A 14,326-nucleotide genomic window follows, 5' to 3' on the forward strand; every position below is an offset into this window, starting at 1 on the left:
AATAGAGCGGTTGAAGAAAGAAAATAAGAAATTACAGAAAAAGGTCCGACAACTGAAAATATGGTTGCAAAATAATAAAATTCAAAGGTAGTTCGAGAAGAAGAAAAGGAAGCAATAAATTTCAAGAAATTGGGACCCAAACTCAGAATGGAAATCTTGTTGTTTTGTATACTATAGGGAACAAGATTGAGCCAAAAATGCCTACTATTGAAGTGGGAACTCATATAGAGACATCAACCTCTACTACATGAGGAATACATATCGAACCTATCCCTCTGTATACTCCTCTGGTTGTGGAGGCCACAATCCAAGCCTTGAATAGGAAAATGGAGGAACATCAAGAAACCATAACACGGTATCAGAGGGAGGTAGTTCCCCAGAGAGAAGATCACGAGCTATTGGAAAACTTTAAGGCATTAACAACCACAGAAGACAAAACATATGATAAATTGTGAGTAGCAAAGGGGAAGATTAAAACTTTGGAAAAAGAACTTGAAAATTTATAGAACAAACAAAAGAGGTTTATTCTCTATACCCAGACGCCTTGGCATGCAAGTCTCTAGCCAGGAACTATGCTTTATTCTTGTTGGAGTGATACTTGTTGCTCAAGGTCAAAGCTATCTCGTCTGGGAAACCATATTAATTTGGTAATGTTTGAGAGTTCATTGACTCCTTTCATAAACAAGATGATAACACATGATATTTCCTTTGTGAACTATATATGCATAATTTATTTCTCGAAGATCAAAGAGATGAGAACCCTACCCCTTTCATAGGGGATGTATAGTTTCAAGATTTCATATCATTTTCCAAAAATTAGATTAAATCGGAAAACACTTACAACGTATTCTAGAGAAGAAAACTTGGCATCGACCTCTAGGTCAGAGGGGAACCACAAAGTCCTTTACACACACTCATCCATCACAAGATATTCATGGAGCGGACTGGAGTTGTCAATGCTTTAGCAACCATTCATAATGATGTACTAAAGTTAAAGTTAGAATATTTATTGGACATTAAGCCTAAGGCTCTACAGGGAGCCAAATAAAGGTGGAAGGCATCACCCATGGAAATAAAAAACAAGGATCCCTTCAATCATCAAAATTTTGAAGCTGCAATGAATAGGGCAGAGGATTTTTCCCATATGGTATTAGAGGAGGGTTTTATTTGGATAGGATGTAGATACAAGTATCTAATAATTTGGTTCCCTCAAAATTACTATAAGGATGAGTATGAATTGCCTGAAGCAATTAGGTATGTCACTCTCCAGGAAGTTTGAATCAGGAATGGTTTTCGGAATTATGGAGAGGAATCACACCCAACTTACTCTTTAACTTCTCTTCATGTTAATCGTTTGTTTGCATGAGGTCATTCAAACAAGGAAGCAAGTGGGAGATGTTGGGCTCCAGAAATGACACATTTTCTTACTCGATTTCCTTATCCTTTCATTATTTTTCTTACTCTTTTATGAAGATAACAAAGTAATTTGTGTGTTGAGAACTTTAGAATATAGTTAATAAAGTACACCATTTTATTCTCTTAATGAATTGATTTGACGATGGAAAGATGAGTTACGCTTACAATTCTAATTGATAACTTACATGATGTCAATAAGTGGATGTTTTTCCCTAGATTGCTGGATAAGAGTGAATTAGATGAAGCTGCTCGAGCTAGTTGTGACCTCGATATGCAAGGATTAACGATTATCATGGGAAGGCCAACTATGAATGAGATTGTTGCCACCTATTCTGAGGGAACTTAAGAGATTTTGTAACTCAAATTCAACATTATGAGAATCTTTAGATTCTTAGGATTGCTATTTTACTTTTAATATAGACTTGATCATAATTACAAAAGCAAAGAATAAAGCCTCGGGACATAAATAGAAAGACTTTTTCCTGTTATTTTCATGCTTATGCCCTGATTTTTTTATAAACATTGTAATATTGTCGTTGATTAATATAATGGAGATTTACATGGTTTGGTTTTAATTCTTGCATTGATTTCGCTCTAAGGCATTTGAATTCCAGTGATCATGGGCCTAATCATGGAGTGACTACTTCCATTTCTGTACCATTAAATTTACATTCATCATTTGTTTCTTTGTTCTGCAATTATTCAATTTCCTTCCAGAACTGATTAATGATTACTGAATTGATCATTACAACAATAGTTGCTACAGTCGTAAACACTATTTAGATTAGATCTTTGATAGTTGATTTCCTGAAGTGATATTTACTCTATTACTTGTTATGATTGATAGTGAATTGTTAAGACAAAGGTGGCATCTTTTCTTCAGCAAATTTCATTCAACTCGAGTGTGCTGCTTCTTTTCTGTAGTTCTCATTTCCTAGGAAACAATGTGTGATTAACAAAGTTGTTTTTAAAAGCTCCAATGTTTCGATTATCTTGAATAAGCATTTTTTATTGCTATGAATTTAAGAAGTTGTGTGTAAAGTGTTCTTTTAATAAATCTTAGTTGTTTCTTGTGGTTTCATGCATTTACCTTTCAATAGGTGTAGACAAACGAGGTTATATAACACTATTATTTACACGTACAATGTGGACAACCTTGAAATAACTAGACAAGGTTTCTGTTAACAATTTAATGTTTAAAGGTTTGTTGGGCTTTTTAAAGAGGAACTAAATAACCCAACATAATTGTGTATACATTCTGAGTTAATAAGTTTAAATTTTGTCACTTGGTCTAGCCTGTTTATAGTTGTTGTGATATTGAATGATGATTATAGATGAGATCAACTTTGAATATAATGACTTGTAGCTAGTGATTTGATTCCTGAATGCAATTACATTTATTTATAAGCGCATATGTGTGTGTGTGTGTGTGTTTGTGTGTGTGTGTGTGTGTGGTTTTTCTTTATTAGAATGGCATATACATTCTAGGTTTTGAATTGATTCTTGGTGAAAACAGTTGATTATCACTATATTATTTGTTGATGTATGTCAATGATGTCTTGGTAAGGATGGTTGGTATTTGACAATTTTTATTGGATGGACTTCGTTGTGGATTCATATATTCATCAATGATAATGCCCTCGAAGCATGATTGGGTATTCAGTGATTTAGTATTGGTAAAACTGTGATTTTTTATTAGAGTAATTCAATATTTTAGTAATTCAATGGTTGGGTTGATGATTCAATGATTCTATTTTGGTATTCAACAATTTGAGATTTGTACGCATGTTTTATGTACAAGAACCATGTATATATGAAAATACCCTTTAGAATAGTCGTGTATATATTCTGAGGTAAATTTGATCAGGACTTTTAGTGACTGGTTGGTTCATTTGGTTATTTAGTATTGGTATTTAACCTTGCATTCAGTGGTGATTCAATGATTTGGTATTCAGGTTGGCATCTTGGTATTTTGGTTTAAGATTATTATTATTTCGGTTTAGTTTGAAAATAGATGAAAGGTGGCCAACATGTTTTTATGACGGATGATTGATAGGCTGATCCAGTATGAAAATTTTGAAATGTGGTCCACTAAGTGTTTAGGGTCGGAGCCTTCAGTAATTGGGTTGGAGCTCCATTCTAGTGGGTGTTGGAAAATGAGTGGAGATTAGAGCCTTCTATAGGTAAAATCATACAAGTTGGCAAGATTTTTCACCAGCACAAGACCAAGATGTAATGAATATTTTCTTTAAAGTAAAAGAAGAAGACAAAGATGATAGTAGCAATGGGTTTCTCCCACATTGGGTGTCCACCTAAAATCTTGGTGTTGTTATGTGTTGATGTGTTTCTTATCTATTGTGATTTATCTTCTCTCTACTGCATACTAAATAGTTAATGAATTAATAATGTTATGGTTAAGTTAAACATCTGATGGAAGTTATGAAAAATAAGTAATCTGGATATATGTAGTTTTAATTCACTAAAGGCGCGTACACACACGAGTTGTCTTAATAATAGTAGTGTACAAAATTCTGAAATTGAAATTGAAAGATAATGTGAAATAAAATATTGATTCACTCCCCCCCGCCCACCTGCCCCAGTGTTTTTTCTAACATCATTTTCTTAGAGGAAGAAAATCCTTTTCCTCACTTCTTATTTTGAAGTCCAAACTCCTCCTTTCTGTTTTTCTTGAAGCGGGATGTAAGGGCTTGAACTTCCTCATATTGAGGATCTCTAGTCATCAATCTTGCTTCTTCTTGAGCACATGATGTCCATAATTTCTCAAATGAAGGAGCCTTTTTCCAACTGCTCATGCCTGCTGCAAATGCATCCCATGATCTAGGGAGACAATTGAGTGTTTTAGTCATGAGTTCTTGATCAAAGATGGTTTCTCCAATAGATGCAAATTGATCTCTGATTTGTGAAATCCTTATGAATTATGAAGCCATAGTGTCATAATTATTCATCCTTTCATTTCGAAGCTCGTTTTTCAAACTCATGGATTGACTGACATGTTAATAGTGTAGAGATTTATTAGGGAATCATACATGTTCTTGGAGGTGTTATGCTTTGTGATGTAGGGAATGAGATGATATCTAATGGAGTATACTATTAGACTCATGGAAGTAATATTATTCTCTTTGAACTTCTCTTTTCGAGTTGCATCAGATGGTTTAGTAGTCTTCCCTATTGTTAGAATCCTATAATCTAGGAATCAAAGTGTGTTTTCCTCTTACTATTCATCTAGGAGGTTTGTCGACACTGGAAAAAATACTTCAAGAGTTATACACCATCAGGCAGACATTTCAAGCCTACCCATTTGATCCATTGTGCCAGAGGAGGTGTGCAAATATACAAAGAATGGAGGGCTACTTGGACTTGCTACGAATTTGCTGCGAAATTGGCCGTTTTTGTCATCCTTTTCAAAATTTGTTTCCGACAAAATGGAGTTGAATTTTGGAAAACTGAAAGAGGTTTTTTCCAATAACAGGCCATAAAAGAAAAAATTCCTTTAGTTTCTACACATGTATCATATATTGGAAGATTAAAATGCATATTTACAATTTATTTTTTAGGTTTTGACATTTCCTATTTCAGTTATGATGTTTGGGTATAGATTATGAGGAGTTGGAGAGGAATTTTGGAAATTGAGAGAGATTTCTCTCAAGTACAATCTCATATAAAAAAAATTCCCTCATTTTGGAAATAAATATCCGGATTCAGGATATATGAGCTCATCTTTGAACCCTATTTTTCCATAAATTCGGTGATCCTTGTTGCATAATTGTTGCGTATCTTATCACTCAGATTTTTTCCTTAGAAGTTATCAAAGAAGGAATAGTCTGAAGTAACCACAAAACTAATATTTTTGGACTTAGGTTCTAACCAACCTAAGTCCTGAGAGGGCTCTCTCTTTATAATTTAACTTTGTTTAAATAAGATTTCAAGCTAGTTCTTAATGTTCAGAATTGTTTGTTTTGATTGGGTAGTGGAATTAAGAAGACAAATGGGCAGAGCAAATATTTAGGCCATTGGGCTATGGAGTCAATCAAGAAAGGCTTAAATGGATTTGATCTATTACTGAGGTAAGAGTCCACAGGGCATGCTAGCACAACGAGAGCAAATTTGCAGGTTCAAAATGGTTGAAAGTCCTAACCAGGGCCAAGGGCAATGAAGAATCCTTAACCGGGATTGGGATGAAGAAAGGAAGGATGGCCAGTAGAAAAGTGCAATGAAGAATCATCAACTACGGGCCAAAGGGGGGGTAAACTACGGAAGTAAGTGGGCAATTAAGAATCCTCAGACCAAGGCAGTTTAGTAGAAAACATAAATAAAGCAAATAGTTAAAACAGGGAGCACTTAAGCTAATTCTGATGATATCATTCCTTATTTCCTTTTAAGATTGTATAAGAAACACATATGAATATTTCATAACATAAAGAGAATACAATATTTAAACATGAGAAAATGATACTTATTTGTTCCAATGGTGCACAAGAATATAGTAAAGTGTCCTCAACTTTATTTCATTTCCAGTGGAACCAGTCCAGTCTTGAGTACAATAGCTCTTTGGCTCAAAAATAATATGTCTACAGAGATGTATTTTAATCCACACTAATTACTTCAATTTGTGAAGTATTTATACAAAATTTGATACAAAATATCTCATAAATATATGAGAATTATTCTAGGAAACAGAAAATATCTTCAACACGAAGATAGAGACAAAAGGAGAACTATTTATTTATTGTCCCTTTAATTGTGACTGTGCTGGCTATTGTTGCTCGGTTTTCGCTCTTACAGTTTGCCTTGTAGTTATGTGCTGGAATTACTTTCATCTTTGACCTACTGATACTCTTTACCTGTTCTACTTTGATCTTCTTTCACCTGTTTTACTTGGCAGTTACCCTTTTACCTTACAGATTTACTATAGTAACTTATAGTAAATCAGTCAAACTGGTCCACCATTCACTATCAGGTAACTTCATTCTAATCATTTTCCTGTAGATTTCATCGACTTCTATGTACTTAGCAAAATTTGGTTTGTTTTTGAATAAGTGCTTGACTTCATGTTCAATGTAGAACATATTCTCCAAGCCATCATAAAGCACCCTTCCAGTGGGCAAATATTTCACCCCTGAAGTACTAGCTTGGCTTTTGGCCAGCTTGTTTAACTTGTCAACATAATCTTCCTGGGTCATTAACTTATCATGGATCACTATAGGACTGGGGAGTCATTTTTCTATTAAGATGCCATACTTTAGCATAAAGCTATCAATGTATGTCTAGATGCTCTAACATCATTTCTCCAAGTTTAATATTAAGTTTCTTTTAGTGAGGAATTTTTTGATCTCTATAATGGTTGTTGTTCTGTCCTATATATCTAATTCAAAGCATCTCAGAAAAAGATAGAAAAGATAGATCAACGCCTTAGAATTCAGCCTCTTCAAGGGGGCAACCTCCTTTACATTACATAAATGAACAATTCCTGGATGATACAAATGAAAAGACCTCCTTTCTATATATAGAAGTCTAGGGGGTCATAACATAATCAGAGCCGACATAACAATAATAATGTAAGGGCACAATAATAACAATAGTGGGCTTCTATGGGGCACAATAGTAACAATATGGGACTACATGGGTACATCAATATAATAAGTGGGTTGTACTAATAACAATAAGGGGTTACACTAGTAGTATAGGGGCCTAACATGCCCCTCTCCTTTAAAAAGTGTTGTCCTCAACGCTTGAGTAGTTCTTGATGCTTCTGTATAAAATTCTTGTCCTCCCATGTGGACTCTTCAGTGGGTAAGTTCTTCCACTTGATGAGATACTCTGAAATTGATCGATTACGTAGCTGTCGAGTTCTTCATTCTGTGACTACTCCAGGTTCCAATATGATTTTTCCTTCCTCTTCAATTTCTGACAATATTGTTTGAATTGGGATCTTTTGCAACTTTTGAATAAGTGGCCATACTTCTTTGTCCTTCTTCCATTCATCCCTTGCTTCGTTTATCCAATCTAGTTGGATAATAGAAATAGCACAAAACAATGCTTCCACATCCTCATCCTTGAAGAGTCTTCCCATTCGGTAAGGTCGCCATTTTTTAAGTGCATGTAGTATTGCCAACATTTCCTTCTCATAAATAGCTTGCTTGAGATGTAGCAGTAAAAATACCCAATCACCTACATCAAAACATTTTTCACTACGATGTTGATCTACCTATTGTTTCGTTTGATTTTGCACTGAAGTGGCGTTGTCCTTTAAAAGTTGGAGAACTTGTTGTTGATGCCCGATGTGATCTTTCACTGCTTGAACCTTTTTCTTCTTGATATGTCCTTCTATCTCTAGAGTTTCAGGAGTGGTAATTTCTTTCAATCCCTTACAAGATATGGTCAGATTCATTTCTTCATATGGTGCGATCTTTCACTTCTTGAACATTTTTCTTCTTGATATGGCCTTCTATCTTGATAGTTTGAGGAGTGGTAATTTCGACCAATGAATTACAAGATATGGTTGGATTCATTTCTTCTTTCTCGATGTGATCTTTCACTTCTTGCACCTTTTTCTTCGTCCTCTTCACAATCTATGTAGAATAATTTCTTCTCAGCACACTTATGACCTTTAGTGTATTTGCTATCACAACTGTAACAAACCCCTTTTGCTCTTTTTTCTTCCAATTTTTGTGGTGTCAACCTTATAGGTTGTGGCAAACTGGCGACAACAACACTTCCATCTTTATACTTGTGAGTGGTATGCTTCCTGGTTGCCATAATTTTGCTTTCTATTTTTCCTGCTAACCTGAATGCCTTCTCTAATGAATCAGGTTCCCAAAGGCGAACATCATGTTGGATATTATCCTTTAAAGACCCTATGAACACATCAATCCTATGCTCCTCTGGAATATTTTTGACCCTTATGTTCAATTTTTGGAACTCCTCAATGTGCTCCATTATTGAACCCTTTTGTTTGAGACTTATCAATTGGCTAAAAAAAGTGTTTCTTTTTGTATCCTCATAATGTGATATCAATTCTTCCGTAAAAATTACCCAAGTGATAAATTGTTTACGAGAGCAAAGCCATTGATACTATACAAACTGATTTGGTTCCAAATATAAAGTTGCAATACGTACCTTTTATGTTTTTTGCACATTATTGAGATTGAAAAATTGCTCCATCTATAATATCCATGTTGCGGTATCCTTGCCATCAAACTTCCTCATATCGATTTTTGGAATATGGTGCGTCTTCGATCCAACATTAGAGTCTATGAAATCATGATTAACATTTCATTTGTTTGCATCATGAGTTTCCTTTACTCCCCTTTCACCATTAATAAGTTTTTCTTGTAGAAAATTTGTCAAATTTGCCTTCAAATCTATCTTCAAATAGTCAATCTTGGCTTCCATGCCCTTGATCTTAGATTCCATGCCATTTATCTTAGCTTTTGTTATCTTTTGTGAGAGTGAAATTTTTTTCACTTGGTCTTGTAATTTTGATATATCATGTATCATTTCTTCCTCTTCTTCATGAGTTATGCTAGAGCTTTCAGATTGCTTACTAGGTGTTTGCATTTTCTTTCCTCGGGGCATCAATTACCGATACTAATGCTCTACTATGACCTTTGAATTCCTTCAAAATAATTTTTCAAACAAAGCTTAAGCAAAAATTTAAAAATTCTACACACATTTTTTCACTTTGTAGGAGCTTCATATTGCCTTTGATGTATCTCTGTAATTTCGGATCATCTAGTTCTGAAATTGCGACCTACAGTAGCCCTCTGTGTCCTCTTTCCAATGCCACCAGTCTGACCCCAATTGGATTCTCCAATGAAGAGTTATGCCAAATCTCCCACAATGACCTGATTATAGACTAATTTAGTAGAGAGAACTTGTAAGACGTGCCACGAGTCCCTGTTTCGACCTTTGGCTCTGAAAAATATATACAAGAAAGAACAGTCCGTCCTCTTTCTATAACTTCTTACAGAATTTCAATCCAATGCTCAGAGAGAAATTTATGATGATTTTCCCCAGGTCACCTATTTGGAATGTAATTTAGGAGTTGTTTGGAGCAGCGAAACCCTAGAATCCAAAGCTCTGATACCAAATTTTATGAAACCAGCTCAAAAAAAGATAGAAAAGATAGATCAATGCCTTAGAATTCAGCCTCTTTGAGGGAGCAACCTCCTTTACATTACATAAATGAACAATTCTTGGATGATACAAATGAAAAGACCTCCTTTCTATATATAGAAGTCTAGGGGGTCATAACATAATCAGAGCCGACATAACAATAATAATGTAAGGGCACAATAATAACAATAGTGGGCTTCTATGGGGCACAATAGTAACAATATGGGCACTACATGGGTACATCAATATAATAAGTGGGTTGTACTAATAACAATAAAGGGTTACACTAGTAGTATAGGGGCCTAACTGTGTACTTAGCAAAAGCTTGACTTCATGTTCAATGTAGAGCAGATTCTCCAAGCCATCATAAAGCACCCTTCCAGTGGGAAAATATTTCACCCCTGAAGTACTAGCTTGGCTTTTGGCCATCTTGTTTAACTTGTCAACATAATCTTCCTAGGTCATTAACTTATCATGGATCACTAGAGGACTGGGGAGTCATTTTCTCTTAAGCTGCCATACTTTAGCATAAATCTATCAATGTATATCTGGATGATCTGACATCTTTTCTCCAAGTTTAACATTAAGTTTCTTTTAGTGAGGACTTTTTTGATCTCTATAATGGTTGTTGTTCTGTCCTATATATTTAATTCATCTAGCTGATATATGTTTTTGTTGTTCAAAAAGGTGTTGGGTCCCTATAATACTAGTGATTACCCCATTACTATTGTAGTTATACCCCTTATTTATATTGTTGTGCCCCCATTGCCCCCATATTGTTATTAATGTGCCCATAGAATCCCTCTATTGTTATTTTTGTGGCTTTATATTATTATTGTTAGGTCGGATGGATTATATTGTGACTCCTTAGACTCCTATATATAGAAAGGAGGTTTTGTCATTTGAATCATCCAAGAATTGTTCATTTATGTAATATAAATGAGGTTTACTCCTCGAAGAGGGTGAATTCTAAGGTGTTGATCTATCTTTTCTATCTTTTCTTGAGCTGGTTTCATAACATTTGGTATCAGAGCTTTGGATTCTAGGGTTTCGCTGCTCCAAACAGGTCATCGTGGAATTTTCACTATAACTTTTTTCTGTGATGTTTCAGAAGTCGCAAAAAAAACCCATTTGAGAAGAAATCGTGCTAAAACTTGAGTCCGAATTTCAGAGCTTGTCGCACGATATTTTCGGAGATATGATCTGAGGAAGTTGGTCTTTTTGCAGACTCTTGAATTACATTCAAAATAGGTGACCTGGGGAAAATCGTCATAACTTTCTCTCTGAGGATCGGATTGAAATTTTGTAAGAAGGTACAGAAAGAGGACGAATTTTAGTTTCTTGTATGCATTTTTCAGATCCATAGGTCAAAACAATGACTCGCGGCACGTCGTACAAGTTTGCTCTACTGAACTAGTCTATAAGCAAGTCACTGTGGGAGATTTCGTATAACTCTTCCTTGGAGAAACCAATTTGGGTCAGACTTGTGACATTGGAAAGAGGACTCAGAAGGCTACTACAAGTCAAAATTTCAGAACTAGATGATCCGAAATTACAGAGATACATCAGATTCAATATTAGGCTTCTACAAAGTGAAAAAAGGTGTGTAGTTTTTTTTTTAATTTTTGCATAAGCTTGGTTTGAAGGAATTCAAAGGGCATAGTAAAGCATTATTATCGGTAACTGATGCCCCGAGGAAAGAAAATGCAAACACCTAGTAAGGAACCTGAAAGCTCTAGCATGACTCATGAAGAAGAGGAAGAAATGCTACATGATATATCAAAATTACAAGAACAAGTGCAACAAATGTCACGCTCACAAAAGCTAACAGAAGCTAAGATAAATGGCGTGGAATCTAAGATAAATGGCGTGGAATCTAAGATAAAGGGCATGGAAGCTAAGATAGATGATTCGAAGATAGATTTGAAGAGAGACATGGCAGATTTGAAGACAGATTTGAAGACAGACATGGCAGATTTGAAGACAGATTTGACAACTTTTCTACAAGAAATACTTACTAATGGTGAAAAGGTTGTAAAGGAAACTCATGATGTGAACAAAAGAAATGTTAATCATGATTCCATAGACTCTAATGTTGGATCGAAGACCCACCATATTCCAAAAATCGATATGAGGAAGTTTGATGGCAAGGATCCCGCCACATGGATATTACAGATGGAGCAATTCTTCGATCTCAATAATGTGCAAAACACACAAAAGGTACGTATGGAAACTGTATATTTGGAACCAAATCAGTTTGTATGGTATCAATGGCTTTGCTCTCGTAAAAAAATTATCACTTGGGCAATTTTTACGGAAGAATTGATAGCACATTATGAAGATACAAAAAGCAACACTTTTTTTAGCCAATTGATAAGTCTCAAACAAAAGGGTTCAGTAATGGAGCACATTGAGGAGTTCCAAAAATTGAACATAAGGGTAAAAGATATTCCAGAGGAGCATAGGATTGATGTGTTCATAGGGTCTTTAAAGGATAATATCCAACATGATGTTCGCCTTTGGGAACCTGATTCATTAGAGAAGGCATTCAGGTTAGCAAGAAAAATGGAAAGCAAAATTATGGCAACCAGGAAGCATACCACTCACAACTATAAAGACGGAAGTGTTGTTGCCCCTAGTCTTCCACAACCTATAAGGTTGACACCACAACAATTGGAAGAAAAAAGAGCAAAAGGGCTTTGTTACAGTTGTGATAGCAAATACACTAAAGGTCATAAGTGTGCTGAGAAGAAATTATTCTACATAGATTGTGAAGAGGAAGAAGAAAAGGAGCAAGAAAGGTCAAAAGAAGAGGATATACTCCAGGAACAAAGCCTAGATGAAGAAAAAATAAATCCGACCATATCTTGTAATGCATTGGCGGGAATTACCACTCCTCAAACCATCAAGATAGAAGGACAAATCAAGAAGAAAAAGGTAATAGTGTTGATTGATTCAGGAAGCACCCACAATTTTATTCATTGTAGGGTAGCAAAAGAATTGAATTGCTTCCTATATCCAGCACCAGAGTGTCAAGTGATGATTGCAAATGGAGGAACAATAAATTGCTCTGGAAAGTGCCATAATATCAAGCTATCCATGGGAGAATATGTATTGACTAGCCCAATGCTTTCCATTCCAATGGGAGGTGCTGATGTTGTACTAGGAGTCCAATGGCTACAATCCTTGGGTACAATAGCTTTTAATTTTCAAGAACTTTTCATCAAATTTTCTACGGAAGGAAAGGAAGTTGAATTAAGGGGTATTGCAGGGAAACCAGGAAAGATAATCAGCTCTAATGGTATGACAAAGCTTCTAAAAAAGGAGCAAAGAGGTGTAATTGCACAATTATGTTCGCTAGATGTTTCCACATTGGAATCATCTATTTCTCCAGATCTCCAAAAAGTCCTGGACAATCATTCCAAGGTATTTGAGACTCCCAAAGGTCTCCCACCTATGCGTGATCATGATCATGCTATTCATCTGATTCCAGGAAGTGTTCCTCCAAACATCAGGCCGTACAGATATCCCTATGTCCAAAAAAGTGAAATTGAACGTATGGTTGCAGAAATGCTAGAGGCTGGTATAATTCAACCGAGTCAAAGTTCTTTCTCTGCTCCAGTAGTATTGGTGCACAAGAAGGATGGATCATGGCGCATGTGTCCGGATTATAGGGAGCTCAACAAGCTCACTATTAAAGATAAGTTCCCCATTCCTGTCATTGATGAATTACTGGATGAATTGCATGGATCAATTTACTTCACCAAGTTGGATCTTCGTTCAGGATATCATCAAATCAGAATGAAGATTGAAGACATTCCGAAAACGGCATTTAGAACTCATGAGGGTCATTATGAATTTTTGGTCATGCCTTTTGGCCTTACCAATGCACCTTCAACATTTCAAGGTTTGATGAATTCAATTTTCAAACCATTCCTTAGAAAATTTGTGTTAGTATTTTTTGATGATATACTAATCTACAGCAAGTCTTGGAAGGATCATGTTGAACATGTTGACAGGGTGCTACAACTATTGGAGGAGAAACAATTATATGCAAAAAGATCCAAATGTTTCTTTGGAGTCCAGGAGGTGGAATATTTGGGTCATATTGTATCTCATGAAGGAGTTAAGGTAGACCCTAGCAAAATTAAAGCCATTAAGGAATGGAAAATCCCCACATCCATAAAGCATCTGCGAGGATTTCTTGGGTTGACAGGGTATTATCGCAAGTTTGTTAAGAATTATGGGAGAATAGCAGCACCTCTAACAACATTATTGAAGAAAGATGCATTTTCATGGACTCCGGAAGCAACAAAGGCCTTTGAACATCTTAAAGAGGCAATGTGCCAAGCACCGGTCTTAGCTACACCGGACTTCACAAAAACCTTTATTGTGGAATGTGATGCTTCAGGAAATGGAATTGGTGCTGTTCTAATGCAAGATGAAAGACCCATTGCTTTTGAAAGTCGTCCAATCAAGGGAAAGTTTTTAAGCAAAGCTATTTATGAGAAGGAAATGTTGGCAATACTCCATGCACTTAAGAAATGGCGACCCTACCTAATGGGAAGACACTTCAAGGTAAAAACGGATCATGATAGCCTTAAATACTTTTTAGAACAAAGATTATCCTCTGAAGAGCAACAAAAGTGGGTCACAAAGATGTTGGGTTATGACTTTGAAATCATCTACAAAAAAGGGAAGCAAAATGTGGTGGCAGATGCACTCTCAAGAAAGGATGAGGATGTGGAAGCATTGTTGTGCGCCATTTCTATTA

This window comes from Pinus tabuliformis, chromosome 7 (assembly GCF_031772625.1).
Source record: "Pinus tabuliformis cultivar Carrire ecotype Pingquan chromosome 7, CPIR1, whole genome shotgun sequence".
In the NCBI taxonomy this organism is placed as follows: domain Eukaryota; kingdom Viridiplantae; phylum Streptophyta; class Pinopsida; order Pinales; family Pinaceae; genus Pinus; species Pinus tabuliformis.